This window comes from Arachis stenosperma, chromosome 9 (genome assembly GCF_014773155.1).
Source record: "Arachis stenosperma cultivar V10309 chromosome 9, arast.V10309.gnm1.PFL2, whole genome shotgun sequence".
NCBI classification, from domain to species: domain Eukaryota; kingdom Viridiplantae; phylum Streptophyta; class Magnoliopsida; order Fabales; family Fabaceae; genus Arachis; species Arachis stenosperma.
This window is the reverse complement of record NC_080385.1, coordinates 152,217,629-152,236,949: the sequence shown is the minus strand read 5'-3', so window position 1 is coordinate 152,236,949 and position 19,321 is coordinate 152,217,629. Positions and strand designations below refer to the sequence as shown.

Here is a 19,321-nt window from a genome sequence, read left to right as displayed (position 1 = left end):
CAAGAACAAAAAGGACATATGGTACATAGATAGTGGATGCTCAAGGCACATGACTGGAAGGTCAACTTATTTCATTAAACTAAACAAGTATGATGGAGGTTTTGTGACCTTTGGAGATGATGGTAAAGGTAAAATCATTGCTGTTGGAAAAGTAGGTAATGAACAATCTACTTTCATTGATGATGTATTTTTGGTATGTGGTTTGAAGCACAATCTTTTGAGTATAAGTCAGCTGTGTGATTTGGGATATTTAGTGACTTTCAAAAGACTTGAATACTGTGTTGTTAATGAGAAAACAAATGAAGTGCTTTTTGATGCCAAGCGTTTTAATAATGTATATGGACTTACTCTTGATGAACAAAAGGATCAAAATGTAGCTTGTTTTCATTCCAAAGATTCTAAAAAGTGGTTATGGCACAAGAGATTGGGCCATGCAAGTATGTTTCAAATAAACAAACTTGTAAAGAAAGAATTAGTAAGAGGTCTTCCTTTAATAAAGTTTGACAAAGACATCACTTGTGATGCTTGCCAAATGGGAAAACAAACAAAAAGTTCTTTTAAACCAAATGAAGACATCTCTACTAAAAGATCACTTGAGTTGCTACACATTGATTTATTTGGTCTAACAAGAACTCAAAGCCTAGGTGGTAAACATTATGGTTTAGTGATTGTGGATGACTATACTAGGTTTAGTTGGGTTTTATTTCTTGCACACAAAAATGAAGCCTTTTTGGCCTTTGAACCATTTTACAAGAAAATTCAAAATGAAAAGGATTTAAAAATCTCTTCTATAAGAAGTGATCATGGAACTGAATTTGAAAACAATTTATTTGAATCCTTTTGTGAGGAATTTGGAATATCTCACAACTTCTCTTGCCCAAGGACACCTCAACAAAATGGTGTTGTGGAAAGAAGAAATAGAAGCATACAAGAGATGACAAGGGCTATCCTTTGTGAGAGTAATGTTCCAAAATTCCTTTGGGCTGAAGCGGTTAACACGGCTTGCCACATTTTGAATAGAACAATCATAATAAAATTTTTGAAGAAAACCCCTTATGAGCTTTGGAAAGGTTACCCACCAAACTTAGACTACTTGCACATCTTTGGATGCAAATATTTTGTTTTAAATAACAAGGATAATTTGGGTAAATTTGATCCAAAGGCGTATGAGTGTCTGTTTGTAGGATATTCTACAACTAGTAAAGCATATAGGGTTTATCATCAAGATGCTAGGATTATTGATGAGTCCATACACATTACATTTTGTGATACTAACTTGGTGCAAAGTATTTTGGAAGATTGTGATGCAGGAAATCAAGCTCAAAAGGACGTTGAAACTGTGCAAAATCAAGAAAATGGAAATTCTGTTCAACCTGAACCAGAAACTGCAGTTGTTGAAAATTTGAGAGACAATTCCATTTTGTCTCATGAATTTGAAGAAAATCATGAAGCCAGCAGCATCCAGAATCCATTGGTACCTGAATCTGCATCCAAGTCCACCAGACCTCGTGAATGGAGATTCTTGAAGAACTATCCTGAGAAATTTGCTATTGGGGACGTCTCTCATGGAGTTAGAACTCGGTCCTCAACTAGAAAGGCCAATGAAAAGACAAACATTGTCCTTCTCTCTCAAATGGAGCCTCAAAATGTCAAAGAAGCCCTTGTGACTCCTCTTGGATTAAAGCAATGGAGGATGAGCTTCTTGAGTTTGAGAAGAACCAAGTGTGGACTTTGGTTCCAAGGCCAAGTGAAAAGAAAGTGACCGGCACCAAGTGGATATTTCGGAATAAGTTAGAAGAAGATGGCAGCATTGCAAGAAATAAGGCACGGCTTGTGGCACAAGGATATGACTAAGAAGAAAGAATAGACTTTGATGAATCCTTTGCCCTTATTGCCCGAATGGAAGCCATAAGACTTCTCTTAGCCTATGCTGTATTTTGTGGTTTTAAATTATATCAAATGGATGTGAAATGTGCATTTTTGAATGGTGTGATAGATAGAGAAGTGTATGTGGAGCAGCCACCTGGTTTTGAAAATAAAGAGCATTCTAATCATGTTTTCAAATTATCCAAAGCTCTCTATGGTTTAAGACAAGCTCCTAGAGATTGGTATGAGAGACTTAGCTCTTTTCTTTTGAAAAATGGTTTTCAAAGAGGCACCACAGACACAACTCTATTTATCAAGAATTCTAATGATTCCTTTATTCTAGTCCAAATATATGTTGATGACATTATTTTTAGATCAGCCAATGAATCTCTTTGTTCTGAATTTGGAAAACTCATGACAAGTAAATTTGACATGAGTATGATGGGTGAACTTAATTTTTTCCTTGGGCTGCAAATTAAACAAACTGAAAATGGTATTTTTATTCATCAAGAGAAGTATGCCAAGGAATTAGTTAAGAAATTTGGTATGGAAAATGCCAAACCCATGGGAACTCCTATGCACCCTAATTCTAAATTAGATAAGGGAGAAACTGAAAAAGATGTATATGAGACTAGGTATACTTCAGGCTTATGTTGCTTCCTTGGAAAGTCCTTGAATGTTTGGTCAAGTAAGAAACAGTCAACAGTGGCATTATCCACTGTTGAAGCTGAGTATATAGCTGCTTCTTCATGTTGTTATCAACTTTTATGGTTAAAAACACAGCTTACTGATTACAAGTTAAATGCTGAAAATATTCCCTTATTGTGTGATAATATGAGTGCCATTAATATTTTCAAAAATCCAGTTTTGCACTCTAGGACTAAACATATTGAAGTGAAATTTCATTCAATGAGAGAACATGTTCAAAAGGGGGATATTAACATTCAATTTGTTAAATCAGAAGAGCATTTGGCAGACATTTTCACTAAACCACTGCCTGAGGACAGATTCTGCATGCTTAGGACTAGTCTCGGTATTTTGAGTTATAATTCATTGTTTGAAAATTGCTAATGTATTTGCTGGAGCATTTTGTCTCATAAATAGGTATGAGACAATTCTGGGCAGGTGATGAACGTTCTCATCAAATCACCGTGTTCTGGGCTTGTTTCAAGTGAGAGTTAATCTGGGCCTTCCTCAAAAACCAGATCTAGAGTGGTCCAATATGTTTTCTTAAATCCAACCATCTCTGAGCCCAAATATGAATGTTACATTTTTGTTTGGTTGATTTTTTGTTGGTCTGTGTGTTTAATTTTTTTTGAAAGGGGTCTCATTTAATGCTCTCTGGTCCAAAAGATTTTCAGTTTGATTTTCTTTCAAAAAAGGGGTTTTCAAAATTTAAAATTAATTTCTTATTTTATTTTAAAATCAAATAAAATCTTTCTTTTATGAGGTCATGTCTTTTCAAATCTTTTCAAAAGATGATGTAGTTGTATGATTTGTGAAAAATTTCCTTGGGTACAGTTACTGTTCATACCCTGGATCAAGCTGTCCGACTCGGGATGTTCTACAGTCAATGCAACCGACCTCTTCAGGTCAGGACAACCCGACCTCTTTCTTAAGAGCTCGGCCAAGTCATCAGAAAAGCCCAAAAAAGGGCCCAAATAGAGGAATACGCCCCAAATCCTAAGGCAGCCTAAGTCTACAGAGGGAAGGGCGGTTTCCATGAAAGATAAGCTGACCTCACCTAGAAGGTAAGATAAGATAAGATAACTAACTTATCTTATCTAAAAACGTCATGCCTCATCACTATAAATACACTAGAGCACCCAGGTATAACTCATACTCTGATTCTACTCAATACCTGCTTAATACCCTTACTAACTTAAGCATCAGAGTCCCTTGCAGGTACCCCCCCGGGGACGAAGGATCAGCATCATCTCCAAGTCGGACACAATAGCCCGACCGATACAGAAGATCTCATCCGAGATCGACCTATAGTTTCAGGTAACCCTCGGAACATTGGCGCCGTTGCCGGGGAACCTGGAAGTCATCCCAGCACCATTGCGGACGACCATGACAACAACCACGACTCAGATCTAGAGGATAGAACGCCGCACAAAAATGCGGAAACTACACTAAAAGATACTCCCCAAATCAACAAAAATAACTCCCCAAATGAGGGAGCCCTGGATGCGTTTCAAGATCGGTTAAAACAACTTGAAGAAGAAGCTCTACGTCAACGAGAAGCTGAGAAGGACCTGCAAAGAGAAATAAGACGACGTCAAAAATTAGAGAACAAACTCTTAAAACTTGAAGCCGATGTCAAGACTAAAGCCAGCCAATCCACTCTTGAAGATAGCACCCGCAAGGAGCAAGATCCATTCCCCAAGGAGATCATGAAGACAAAAATCCCAAAAGACTTTAAACTTCCAGACATGACCTTGTACGACGGCACTACGGATCCCAGCCATCATCTCAGCAACTTCAGGAGCAGAATGTATCTCACCGACGCCCCAGATGCAGTTCGTTGCAAAGCCTTTCCAACTACATTAACAAAAACAGCAATTAGATGGTTCGACAACTGATGAGCGGATAATTTATACGCTTTTTGACATTATTTTTAGGTAGTTTTTAGTAGGATCTAGCTACTTTTAGGGATGTTTTAATTAGTTTTTATGTTAAATTCACATTTCTGGACTTTACTATGAGTTTGTGTGTTTTTCTATGATTTCAGGTAATTTCTAGCTGAAATTGAGGAACCTGAGCAAAACTCTGATAAAAGGCTGACAAAGGACTGCTGATGCTGTTGGATTCTGACCTCCCTGCACTCAAAATGGATTTTCTAGAGCTACAGAACTTCAAATTGCGCGCTCTAATCGACGTTGGAAAGTAGACATCTAGAGCTTTTCAGCAATATATAATAGTTCATACTTTATTCGGGATTAGACGACGAAAACTGGCGCTCAACGCCAGTTCTATGCTGCATTCTGGAGTCAAACGCCAGAAACACGTCACGAACCAGAGTTGAACGCCAAAAATACGTTACAACTTGGCATTTAACTCCAATAGAAGTCTCAGCTCGTGTAAAGCTCAAGCTCAGCCCAAACATACACCAAGTGGGCCCCAGAAGTGGATTTATGCATCAATTACTTATTTCTGTAAACCCTAGTAGCTAGTCTAGTATAAATAGAACTTTTTACTACTATATTTACATCTTGGTATCTATCTCTGGACGCCTAGTCCTTAGAACTTGGGGGCTGGCCATTCGGCAATGTCTGGACCTTCATCACTTATGTATTTTTAACGGTGGAGTTTTTACACACCATAGATTAAGGGTGTGGAGCTCTGCTGTACCTCAAGTTTCAATGCAATTACTACTATTTTCTATTCAATTCTGCTTGTTCTTACTCTAAGATATTTGTTGCACTTCAACATGATGAATGTGATGATCTGTGACACTCATCATCATTCTCACCTATGAATGCGTGACTAACAACCACTTCCGTTCTACCTTAGACCGGGCGCATATCTCTTGGATTCCTTAATCAGAATCTTCGTGGTATAAGCTAGATTGATGGCGGCATTCATGAGAATCCGGAAAGTCTAAACCTTGTCTGTGGTATTTCGAGTAGAATTCCGGGATTGAATGACTGTGACGAGCTTCAAAATCGCGATTGTTGGGCGTGATGACAAACGCAAAAGAATCAAGGGATTCTATTCCAACTTGATCGAGAACCGACAGATGATTAGCCGTGCCGTGACAGAGCATTTGGACCTTTTTCACTGAGAGGATGGGATGTAGCCATTGACAACGGTGATGCCCTACATACAGCTTTCCATGGAAAGGAATAAGAAGGATTGAAGGAAGGCAGTAGGAAAGCAGAGATCCAACAGAGACAAGCACCTCCACACAATTATCTGAAATTCCCACCATTGAATTACATGAGTAACTCTATCTTTATTTTCTATTTTATTTATTATTCGAAAACTCCATAACATTTACTATCCGCCTAACTGAGATTTACAAGATGACTATAGCTTGCTTCATACCAACAATCTCCGTGGGATCGACCCTTACTCACGTAAGGTATTACTTGGACGATCCAGTACACTTGCTGGTTAGTTGTGCGGAGTTGTGACCAAGTGTAATTCACGTTTGAGAGCGCTACCAAGTTTTTGGTGCCATTGTTGATGATCACAATTTCGTGCACCAACAACCTCCCTCCTAGATCCATCTCGAGTTTCGACGACATGGCCAAGAAATTCCTGGCCAGATTCTCCATCCAAAAGGACAAAGCTAAACATGCACCGAGCTTATTGGGAATCAGACAAGGAGAAAGGGAAACCCTGCGCAACTACATGGAGAGATTCAACAAGACATGCTTGGATATACAAAACCTGCCAACAAAAGCCGCTATCATGGGCCTCATTAATGGCCTGCGAGAAGGGCTTTTTAGTCAATCTATATCAAAGAAGTACCCAACGTCTCTGAACGAGGTGCAAGAACGAGTGGAAAAGTACATCAACATGGAAGAAAACTCCCGATTAGGAGAGACCTCAAAGGCCGGGTTCACCTCTCGGGATAAAGACAAAAATTCCAGAAAGAAAGAAGATCGCCATGGAGAGAAAATAAAAAATACCACAATTACACCCCTCTTCGGGTGTCTCTTGTGGATGTCTACAGAGAGGTTTGCAACACAGAAAAAATACCACTAGCTCGATCACTCAAAAGCAAAAAAGGGGGAGGAAACCGGACTGAATATTGTGAATACCATCGGATCCGCGGGTACTCCACCAATGAGTGTTTTGACTTAAAAAATGTCATAGAAAAGCTCGTACGAGAAGGAAAGCTAGATCGATACCTGGCCACTCGTGATGATGAACAAAGGAAAAGAAGAAGAGTAGAAGATGTTGGACCAACCGCGCAATCATCCCGGATGCCAGAAAGACATGTCCACATGATACACGGCGGATTCACCGGGGGAGGAATCTCCAAATCATCCCGCAAAAGACATCTCAAAGATGTATACCACGTCGTAGAAAAGAAGGAAGCACCCGACATCCCGGCGATCACTTTTACCAAAGAAGACGCATCCGGCGTCGCGTCAGGGCATGGCGATCCCATGGTCATCACTATTATACTGGCAAACATAAATCTTCACCGCACATTGATAGACCAGGGGAGCTCTGCCAATATCTTATTCAAAACCGCTTTCGACAAACTCGGCTTGGAAGAAAAAGAACTCAGAGCATATCCCGACAGCCTATTCGGGTTAGGAGATACCCCGGTTCAATCAATGGGATACATCCCGCTCCACACAACTTTTGGAAAGAGAAGTGGTCGGCGAAATTGTGAACAATACTTTTTCACAACTCAAATAATCCCCGGTAATGGCTCCAAGAACTTGGTGCGCCTAATACCATGGCATTACACAACTTCGCACAACTAACCAGCAAGTGTACTGGGTCGTCCAAGTAATAAAACCTTACGTGAGTAAGGGTCGATCCCACGGAGATTGTTAGTATTGAAGCAAGCTATGGTCATCTTGTAAATCTTAGTCAGGCAGACTCAAATGTATATGATGATGATGAACGAAAATAACAGAAAAGGTAAAGATAGAGATACTTATGTATATCATTGGTGTATGAGCTTCAGACAAGTGTATGAAGATGCCTTCCCTTCCGTCTCTCTGCTTTCCTACAGTCTTCATCCAATCCTTCTTACTCCTTTCCATGGCAAACTTGTGTAGGGTCTCACTGTTGTCAGCAGCTACCTCCCATCCGCGCAGTGAAAGCTAATGCAGAGCACTCTGTCACAGTGCCGCCAATCACCGGTTTGGTTCCCTCCCCTACCGGAATAGAATCACTCTTTTGCGTCTGTCACTAACGCCCAGTAGGTTACAGGTTTGAAGCACGTCACAGTCATTCAATCATTGAATCCTACTCAGAACACCACAGACAAGGTTAGACCTTCCGGATTCTCTTGAATGCCGCCATCAGTTCTTGCCTATACCACGAAGACTCTGATCTCATGGAATGGCTGGCTCGTTTGTCAGACGAGCACTCGGTTGTCAGGCGATCAACCATGCATCATGCAATCAGAAATCCAAGAGATATTCACTAAAGCCTTGAATGCTTGTAGAACAAGAATGGTTGTCAGTCATCTTGTTCATAGGTTGAAGAACAAGTGATATCTTAGATAAAGAACAAGCGGAGTTGAATGGAAGAACAATAGTAATTGCATTAATACTCGAGGTACAGCAGAGCTCCACACCCTTAATCTATGGTGTGTAGAAACTCCACCGTTGAAAATACATAAGAACATAGGTTAGGCATGGCCGAATGGCCAGCCTCCCAAGGTGAGTTCAATCATAAAAACATGATCAAAAGACTCTCCATCTCTAATACAATAGTAAAAGGTCCTATTTATAGAAAACTAGTAGCCTAAGGTGTACAAGAATGAGTAAATGACATAAAAATCCACTTCCGGGCCCACTTGGTGTGTGCTTGGGCTGAGCAATCAAGGAAATTCGTGTAGAGACGTTTTCTGGAGTTAAACGCCAGCTCCCATGCCAGTTTGGGCGTTTAACTCCAACTTTTAATCCTGTTCCGGCGTTTAACGCTGGAATTTCTGAGGCCGGATTGCTTCGCGGGTTTGGGCCATCAAATCTTGGATAAAGTATGGACTATTATATATTGCTGGAAAGCCCTAGATGTCTACTTTCCAACGCCGTTGAGAGCGCGCCAATTGGGCTTCTGTAGCTCCAGAAAATCCACTTCGAGTGCAGGGAGGTCAGAATCCAACAGCATCTGCAGTCCTTTTTGGTCTCTGAATCAGATTTTTGCTCAAGTCCCTCAATTTCAGCCAGAAAATACCTGAAATCATAGAAAAACACACAAACTCATAGTAAAGTCCAGAAAAGTGAATTTTAAATAAAAACTAATAAAAATATACTAAAATCTAACTAAAAGATATCAAAAACATACTAAAAACAATGCCAAAAAGTATACAAATTATCCGCTCATCACAACACCAAACTTAAATTGTTGCTTGTCCTCAAGCAACTGAAAATCAAATAAGATAAAAAGAAGAGAATATGCAATGAATTCCAAAAACATCTGTGAAGATCAGTATTAATTAGATGAGCGGGGCTTTTAACTTTTTGCCTCTGGACAGTTTTGGCATCTCAATCTATCCTTTGAAATCCAGAATGGTTGGCTTCTTTAGGAACTCAGAGTCCAGATAGTGTTAATGATTCTCCTAGTGAAGTATGATGATTCTTGAACATAGCTATTTATTGAGTCTTGGCTGTGGCCCAAAGCACTCTGTCTTCCAGTATTACCACCGGATACATACATGCCACAGACACATAATTGGGTGAACCTTTTCAGATTGTGACTCAGCTTTGCTAAAGTCCCCAATTAGAGGTGTCCAGGGTTCTTAAGCACACTCTTATTTGCCTTGGATCACAACTCTTATTCTTTCTTTTTCTTTCTTTTCTTTTTTTTTTTTTTTTTTTTCGATTTTTTTTTTTTTTTTCGATTTTTTTTTTTGAATAGCTTTTTCTTGCTTCAAGAATCATTTTATTGATTTTTCAGATCCTCAGTAACATGTCTCCTTTTTCATCATTCTTTCAAGAGCCAACATTCATGAACCACAAATTCAAGATACATATGCACTGTTTAAGCATACATTCAGAGAACAAAAATATTGCCACCACATCATCATAATTAAACTATTATAAAATTCAAAATTCATGCAATTCTTCCTTTTTCAATTAAGCACATTTTTATTCAAGAAAGGTGATGGATTCATAGGACATTCATAACTTTAAGGCATAGACACTAAGACACTAATGATCATAAGACACAAGCATGGATAACATAAAGCATAGAATTCGAAAAACAGAGAGATAAAGAACAAGGAAATCAAGGAATGGGTCCACCTTAGTGATGGCGGCTCTTCCTTGCTTTTGAAGGTCCTATGGAGTGCTTCAGCTCCTCAATGTCTCTTCCTTGTCTTTGTTGCTCCTCCCTCATGATTCTTTGATCTTTCTCTAATCTCATGAAGGATGATGGAGTGTTCTTGGTGCTCCACCCTTAGTTGTCCCATGTTGGAACTCAATTCTCCTAGGGAGGTGTTCAGTTGCTCCCAATAGTTGTATGGAGGAAAATGCATCCCTTGAGGTGTCTCAGGGATCTCATGATGAGAGGGCTCCCTTGTGTACTCCATCCTTTGTTTAGTGATGGGCTTGTCCTCATCAATGGTGATGTCTCCCTCTATGTCAACTCCCACTGAATAACAGAGGTGACAAATGAGGTGAGGGAAGGCTAACCTTGCCAAAGTGGAGGTCTTGTCCGCCACCTTGTAGAGTTCTTGAGCTATAACCTCATGAACTTCTATTTCTTCTCCAATCATGATGCTATGAATCATGATGGCCCGGTCTATGGTAACTTCGGACCGGTTGCTAGTGGGAATGATTGAGCGTTGTATGAACTCTAACCATCCTCTAGCCACGGGTTTGAGGTCATGCCTTCTCAATTGGACCGGCTTGCCTCTTGAGTCTTGCCTCCATTGTGCGCCCTCTTCACATATGACTGTGAGGACTTGGTCCAACCTTTGATCAAAGTTGACCCTTCTAGTGTAAGGATGCTCATCTCCTTGCATCATGGGCAAGTTGAACGCCGTCCTCACACTCTCCGGACTGAAATCCAAGTATTTCCCCCGAACCATAGTAAGATAATTCTTTGGATTCGGGTTCACACTTTGGTCATGGTTCTTGGTGATCCATGCATTGGCATAGAACTCTTGAACCATCAAGATTCCGACTTGTTGAATGGGGTTGGTAAGTACTTCCCAACCTCTTCTTCGGATCTCATGGCGGATCTCCGGATATTCACCCTTTTTGAGTGAAAAAGGGACTTCGGGGATCACCTTCTTCAAGGCCACAACTTCATAGAAGTGGTCTTGATGCACCTTTGAGAGGAATCTATCCATCTCCCATGACTCGGAGGTGGAAGCCTTTGCCTTCCCTTTCCTCTTTTTAGAGGTTTCTCCGGCCTTTGGTGCCATAATGGTTATGGAAAAACGAAAAAGCGACGCTTTTACCACACCAAACTTAAAATGTTTGCTCGTCCTCGAGCAAAAGAAGAAAGAAGGGAGTAGAAGAAGAAGAAATGAGGAAGAGGGAGATGGAGGTGTATTCGGCCAAAGGGGGAGAGAAGTGGTGTTTAGGTTGTGTGGAAATGAAGGGTGTAAAGAGGGGTTTATATAGGAGAGAGGGGGATGAAAGTTCGGTCATTTGAGGGTGGGTTTGGGAGGGAAAGTGGTTTGAATTTGAAGTGTGAGGTTGGTGGGGTTTTATGAAGGATGGATGTGAGTGGTGAAGAGAAAGATGGGATTTGATAGGTGAGGGGTTTTTGGGGAAGAGGTGTTGAGGTGATTGGTGAATGGGGGAAGAAGAGAGAGTGATTGTAGGGTCCTGTGGGGTCCACAGATCCTGTAGTAGGGTCCTGTGGGGTCCACAGATCCTGTAGTGTCAAGGAAAAGGCATCCCTGCACCAATTGGCACCAAAATCCACGTTTTGGGCCAATTCTGGCGTTAAACGCCGGGCTGGTGCCCATTCCTGGCGTTTAACGCCAGGTTTTATACCTTTACTGGCGTTTAACGCCAGTTTGGTGCCCCTTTCTGGCGTTAAACGCCCAGAAAGGTGCCAGACTGGGCGGTAAACGCCCATCTGCTAGGCTGACTGGCGTTTGAACGCCAGCAGCATCTTCCTCCAGGGTGTGCTGTTTTTCTTCCTGTTTTTCATTCTGTTTTTGCTTTTTTCATTATTTTTATGACTTCTTATGATCATCAACCTATAAAAAAGATAAAAAAAAAAAAATAATTAATTATAAATCATTGGGTTGCCTCCCAACAAGCGCTTCTTTACTGTCACTAGCTTGACAGAGGTCTCTCATGGAGCCTCAGAAATGCTCAGAACCGTGTTGGACCTTCCCAACACCAAACTTAGAGTTTGAATGTGGGGGTTCAACACCAAACTTAGAGTTTGGTTGTGGCCTCCCAACACCAAACTTAGAGTTTGACTGTGGGGGCTCTGCTTGGCTCTGTTTTGAGAGAAGCTCTTCATGCTTCTTCTCCATGATGATAGAGGGATATCCTTGGGCCTTAAACACCATGGATTCTTCATTCACTTGAATGATCAACTCTCCTCCATCAACATCAATCACAGCCTTTGCTGTGGCTAGGAATGGTCTGCCAAGGATGATGGATTCATCCATGCACTTCCCAGTCTCTAGGACTATGAAATCAGTAGGGATGTAATGGTCTTCAACCTTAACCAGAACATCCTCTACAAGTCCATAGGCTTGTTTTCTTGAGTTGTCTGCCATCTCTAGTGAGATTTTTGCAGCTTGCACCTCAAAGATCCCTAATTTCTCCATTACAGAGAGGGGCATGAGGTTCACACTTGACCCTAAGTCACACAAGGCCTTCTTGAAGGTCATGGTGCCTATGGTACAAGGTATAGAAAACTTCCCAGGATCCTGCCTCTTTTGAGGCAGTTTCTGCCTAGACAAGTTATCCAGTTCTTTGGTGAGCAAGGGAGGTTCATCTTCCCAAGTCTCATTTCCAAATAACTTGTCATTTAGCTCCATGATTGCTCCAAGGTATTTAGCAACTTGCTCCTCAGTGACATACTCATCCTCTTCAGAGGAAGAATACTCATCAGAGCTCATGAATGGCAGAAGTAAGTCCAAGGGAATCTCTATGGTCTCAGTTTGAGCCTCAGATTCCCAAGGTTCCTTATTGGGGAACTCACTGGAGGCCAGTGCACGCCCATTGAGGTCTTCCTCAGTGGCGTTCACTGCCTCTTCTTCCTCCCAGAATTCGGCCATATTGATGGCTTTGCACTCTCCTTTTGGATTTTCTTCAGTGTTACTTGGGAGAGTGCTTGGAGGAAGTTCAGTAATTTTCTTGCTCAGCTGACCCACTTGTCCTTCCAAGTTTCTAATGGAGGATCTTGTTTCATTCATGAAACTTTGAGTGGTCTTTATTAGATCAGAGACCATGGTTGCTAAGTCAGAATTATTCTGCTTAGAACTCTCTGTCTGTTGCTGAGAAGATGATGGAAAAGGCTTGCTATTGCTAAGCCTGTTTCTTCCACCATTATTATTGAAACCTTGTTGAGGTCTCTCTTGATTCTTCCATGAGAGGTTTGGGTGATTTCTCCATGAAGAATTATAGGTATTACCATAGGGTTCTCCTAGGTAATTCACCTCTTCCATGGAAGGGTTCTCAGGATCATAGGCTTCTTCCTCAGATGAAGCATCCTTAGTACTGTTTGGTGCATTTTGCATTCCAGACAGACTTTGAGAAATCAAATTGACTTGTTGAGTCAATATTTTGTTCTGAGCCAATATGGCATTCAGAGCATCAATCTCAAGAACTCCTTTCTTCTGACCAGTCCCATTGTTCACAGGATTCCTCTCAGAAGTGTACATGAATTGGTTATTTGCAACCATTTCAATCAGTTCTTGAGCTTCTGCAGGCGTCTTCTTCAAATGAAGAGATCCTCCTGCAGAGCTATCCAAAGACATCTTGGATAGTTCAGAGAGACCATCATAGAAAATACCTATGATGCTCCATTCAGAAAGCATGTCAGATGGACATCTTCTGATTAATTGTTTGTATCTTTCCCAAGCTTCATAGAGGGATTCTCCATCCTTCTGTCTGAAGGTTTGGACTTCCACTCTAAGCTTACTCCATCTTTGTGGTGGAAAGAATTTTGCCAAGAAGGCATTGACTAGCTTTTCCCAAGAGTCCAGGCTTTCTTTAGGTTGAGAATCCAACCATATTCTAGCTCTGTCTCTCACAGCAAAAGGGAATAGCATCAGCCTATAGACCTCAGGGTTAACCCCATTAGTCTTGACTGTGTCACAGATTTGCAAGAACTCAGCTAAAAACTGATGAGGATCTTCCATTGGAAGTCCATGAAACTTGCAATTCTGTTGCATTAGAGAAACTAATTGAGGCTTAAGCTCAAAGTTGTTTGCTCCAATGGCAGGGATTGAGATGCTTCTCCCATAGAAATCAGGAGTAGGTGCAGTAAAGTCACCAAGCACCTTCCTTGCATTGTTGGCATTGTTGTTGTTTTCGGCTGCCATGTCTTCTCCCTTGAAGAATTCGGTCAAGCCCTCTAAAGAGAGTTGTGCTTTGGCTTCTCTTAGCTTTCTCTTCAAGGTCCTTTCAGGTTCAGGATCAGCTTCAACAAGAATGCCTTTGTCTCTGCTTCTGCTCATAAGAAATAGAAAAAGAAGAAGAGAATGTGGAATCCTCTATGTCACAGTATAGAGATTCCTTGAAATGTCAGAGGAAAAGAGAAATAGTAAGAAGAAGGAGAAGGAGAATTCGAATTTTAATAGATAAAATTCGAATTGTGCATTTAGAAGGAGTAGTACTCCATAAATAGAAGGATGTGGGAAGGAGGGAAGAGAATTTTCGAAAATTCAATTAAAAAAATTTGAAAACATTTTGAAAAATGTTAATTGATTTTCGAAAATCAAAGTGGAAAAGAAATCAAGTGATTTTTGAAAAAGAGTTTGAAATTAGAAATTAAAAAGATTTGATTGAGAACTATTTTGAAAAAGATGTGGCTAAAAAGATTTAATTAAAAAGTTATGGGTTTAAAAAGATGTGATTGAGAAGATATGATTTGAAAACATTTTTAAAAGATATGATTTGAAAACAATTTGAAAAGATATGATTTTGAAAATTGATGACTTGCCTAACAAGAAAAGATATGATTGAAACATTTAAACCTCTCTCAACAGAAAAGGCAACAATCTTGTGATGTTCAATCAAATCATTAATTGTTGGTAAGTATCTTTTTAAAAGGAAAGAAATTGAATTTGAAAACATTTGATTGAAAAGATTTGATTTGAAAAAGATTTGATTTGAAAAACTAAGAAAAATTGATTTTGAAAACAAAATCTTCCCCCTGGCACCATCCTGGCGTTAAACGCCCAGAATGGTATACATTCTGGCGTTTAACGCCCAAAATGCACCCCTTTTGGGCGTTAAACGCCCAACCAGGTGCCCTGGCTGGCGTTTAAACGCCAGTCTGCCTTCTTCACTGGGCATTTTTGAATGCTCAGCTTTTTCTGTATAATTCCTCTGCAGTTGGTTCTGAATCTTCAATTCCTTGTATCATTGACTTGAAAAGACTCAAATTAAAAATATTTTTGGATTTTTCTATTAATCAAAATGCAATAAGAATCAAATAACAATGCATGCAAGACACCAAACTTAGCAGTTTGTGCACTACTGACACTAACAACATGAGAATGCATATGAGACACACAAAATACTTCAAGTCAATAGAATTCAAAGATCAAAACAAGAAATATATGCATGAATTCGAAAATTATAACAAAAACATGCATTTGACACTAAACTTAAGATGAGACTCTAGACTCAAACAAGAAACATAAAATCTTTTTGGTCTTTTTATGGTTTTATAAATTTTTTTGTGTTTTTCGAAAATTAAGTGGAAAAAGGCATCAAAATTCTTAATGAGAATTCCAGGAATCAGTGCAATGCTAGTCTAAGACTCCGGTCCAGGAATTAGACATGGCTTCACAGCCAGCCAAGCTTCCAAGGAAAGCTTCGGTCCAAAACACTAGACATGACCAAAGGTCAGCCAAATCTTAGCAAATCACTGCTCCAAGAGCAAGATTGATACGAAATCAGCAAGCTCTTGTGGTGATAAGTTGAAACCTCGGTCCAATCAGATTAGACATGGCTTCTCAGCCAGCCAGATTTCAACAAATCATCATGAAACTCTAGAATTCACCTTCAAGAATTTCGAAAAAAAAATACCTAATCTAAGCAACAAGATGAACCGTCAGTTGTCCAGCCTAAACAATCCCGGGCAATAACACCAAGAACTTGATGTTGTTGCCGGATCTTGGCATCTGATGTTACCACAAGCTTGCTCAAAACATGAACAATCCCCGGCAACGGCGCCAAAAACTTGGTCGGCGAAATTGTGAACAATACTTTTTCACAACTCAAATAATCCCCGGTAATGGCTCCAAGAACTTGGTGCGCCTAATACCATGGCATTACACAACTTCGCACAACTAACCAGCAAGTGTACTGGGTCGTCCAAGTAATAAAACCTTACGTGAGTAAGGGTCGATCCCACGGAGATTGTTAGTATTGAAGCAAGCTATGGTCATCTTGTAAATCTTAGTCAGGCAGACTCAAATGTATATGATGATGATGAACGAAAATAACAGAAAAGGTAAAGATAGAGATACTTATGTATATCATTGGTGTATGAGCTTCAGACAAGTGTATGAAGATGCCTTCCCTTCCGTCTCTCTGCTTTCCTACAGTCTTCATCCAATCCTTCTTACTCCTTTCCATGGCAAACTTGTGTAGGGTCTCACTGTTGTCAGCAGCTACCTCCCATCCGCGCAGTGAAAGCTAATGCAGAGCACTCTGTCACAGTGCCGCCAATCACCGGTTTGGTTCCCTCCCCTACCGGAATAGAATCACTCTTTTGCGTCTGTCACTAACGCCCAGTAGGTTACAGGTTTGAAGCACGTCACAGTCATTCAATCATTGAATCCTACTCAGAACACCACAGACAAGGTTAGACCTTCCGGATTCTCTTGAATGCCGCCATCAGTTCTTGCCTATACCACGAAGACTCTGATCTCATGGAATGGCTGGCTCGTTTGTCAGACGAGCACTCGGTTGTCAGGCGATCAACCATGCATCATGCAATCAGAAATCCAAGAGATATTCACTAAAGCCTTGAATGCTTGTAGAACAAGAATGGTTGTCAGTCATCTTGTTCATAGGTTGAAGAACAAGTGATATCTTAGATAAAGAACAAGCGGAGTTGAATGGAAGAACAATAGTAATTGCATTAATACTCGAGGTACAGCAGAGCTCCACACCCTTAATCTATGGTGTGTAGAAACTCCACCGTTGAAAATACATAAGAACATAGGTTAGGCATGGCCGAATGGCCAGCCTCCCAAGGTGAGTTCAATCATAAAAACATGATCAAAAGACTCTCCATCTCTAATACAATAGTAAAAGGTCCTATTTATAGAAAACTAGTAGCCTAAGGTGTACAAGAATGAGTAAATGACATAAAATCCACTTCCGGGCCCACTTGGTGTGTGCTTGGGCTGAGCAATCAAGGAAATTCGTGTAGAGACGTTTTCTGGAGTTAAACGCCAGCTCCCATGCCAGTTTGGGCGTTTAACTCCAACTTTTAATCCTGTTCCGGCGTTTAACGCTGGAATTTCTGAGGCCGGATTGCTTCGCGGGTTTGGGCCATCAAATCTTGGATAAAGTATGGACTATTATATATTGCTGGAAAGCCCTGGATGTCTACTTTCCAACGCCGTTGAGAGCGCGCCAATTGGGCTTCTGTAGCTCCAGAAAATCCACTTCGAGTGCAGGGAGGTCAGAATCCAACAGCATCTGCAGTCCTTTTTGGTCTCTGAATCAGATTTTTGCTCAAGTCCCTCAATTTCAGCCAGAAAATACCTGAAATCACAGAAAAACACACAAACTCATAGTAAAGTCCAGAAAAGTGAATTTTAAATAAAAACTAATAAAAATATACTAAAATCTAACTAAAAGATATCAAAAACATACTAAAAACAATGCCAAAAAGTATACAAATTATCCGCTCATCAAGAAGTCAGTCAAGAACACTCAAAATAGACTACATCGTCGTTGACGTAAGATCAACATACAATGTCCTAATAGGTCGAGCAACGTTAAATCAACTCGGCGCAATAGTCTCGACTCCGCATCTATGCATGAAGTTCCCAACCGCAGAAGGAATAGCCACAGTAAAGGCAGATCAGAAGATGGCGTGCCACTGTTACAACAAAAGTCTAAACCTCAGAGGCAGAGGAGAAGAATTCCACACAATCGAGCTTGGGGGAGTTCGGAGGCAGGAAGAGCTCCGCCCACAACCTGAAGGAGAAATAGAGAAAATACAGATTGGGAACACCCCGGACCAAACAACCAACATCGGCACACTCCTAAAAGGAGACATAAAAGAATCACTCATACAGTTCCTACGCGACAACGCCGACCTCTTTGCGTGGAAGGCCGCAGACATGCCAGGCATAAATCCCAAACTAATGTGCCACAAGCTAGCAGTCTACCCAAGATCTCGGCCGGTACAACAAAGGCGTAGAAAGCTAGGACTAGAACGCTCTCAAGCGGTGGAAGAACAGGTACGAGCTCTACTGGAGGCAAGCTTCATAAGAGAAGTCAAATACCCGCTATGGCTTGCTAATGTCGTTTTGGTAAAAAAGTCAAATGGGAACTGGAGAATGTGCACCGACTATAAAGATCTCAACAAAGCTTGCCCGAAAGATCCTTATCCGCTCCCAAACATCTACGAACTGGTAGATGCCTCCTCCGGATACAAATACCTCTCCTTTATGGACGCATACTCGGGATATAACCAAATCCCAGTGTACTCACCCGACCAAGAAAAAACCTCTTTCTTAACCCCAAAGGCAAATTACAGCTACATCGTTATGTCCTTCGGTCTCAAAAACGCGGGAGCCACTTACCAAAGATTAATGAACAAAGTTTTTTTTGGATCACATCGGAAAGATCATGGAGGTCTACTGGTGCATGAAATTGTGATCATCAATGGCGCCATCAACATGGTACGCTCAATTGCAATCTCAACACTTTATCACAACTTTGCACAACTAACCAGCAAGTGCACTGGGTCGTCCAAGTAATAAACCTTACGCGAGTAAGGGTCGATCCCACGGAGATTGTTGGTATGAAGCAAGCTATGGTCACCTTGTAAATCTCAGTCAGGCAGATTCAAATGGTTATGAATGATATATGAATAAAGCATAAAGTGAAGATAGAGATACTTATGTAATTCATTGGTGAGAACTTCAGATAAGCGAATGGAGATGCTTTGTCCCTTCCGTCTCTCTGCTTTCCTACTGTCTTCATCCAATCCTTCTTACTCCTTTCCATGGCAAGCTGTATGTTGGGCATCACCGTTGTCAGTGGCTACAGTCCCGTCCTCTCAGTAAAAATGTTCAACGCACCTTGTCACGGCACGGCTAATCATTTGTCGGTTCTCAATCAGGTTGGAGTAGAATCCATTGATTCTTTTGCGTCTGTCACTAACACCCAGCCTTCAGGAGTTTGAAGCTCGTCACAGTCATTCAATCATTGAATCCTACTCAGAATACCACAGACAAGGTTTAGACCTTCTGGATTCTCTTGAATGCCGCCATCAATTCTAGCTTATACCACGAAGATTCCGATTAAAGAATCCAAGAGATAAACATTCAAGCCTTATTTGCTTGTAGAACGGGAGTGGTTGTCAGGCACGCGTTCATAAGTGAGAATGATGATGAGCGTCACATAATCAT

At 40.9% G+C, this 19,321-nt stretch overlaps 1 non-coding gene across 1 annotated transcript; it reads left to right on the top strand.

The window, feature by feature from the left end:
- Positions 1-13,526: 13,526 nt before the first annotated feature.
- Positions 13,527-13,630, top strand: LOC130952872 (small nucleolar RNA R71). The gene has a single exon (XR_009075048.1). It is a non-coding gene; the product is annotated as a small nucleolar RNA R71 (small nucleolar RNA).
- The last annotated feature ends 5,691 nt before the right edge of the window (positions 13,631-19,321 follow it).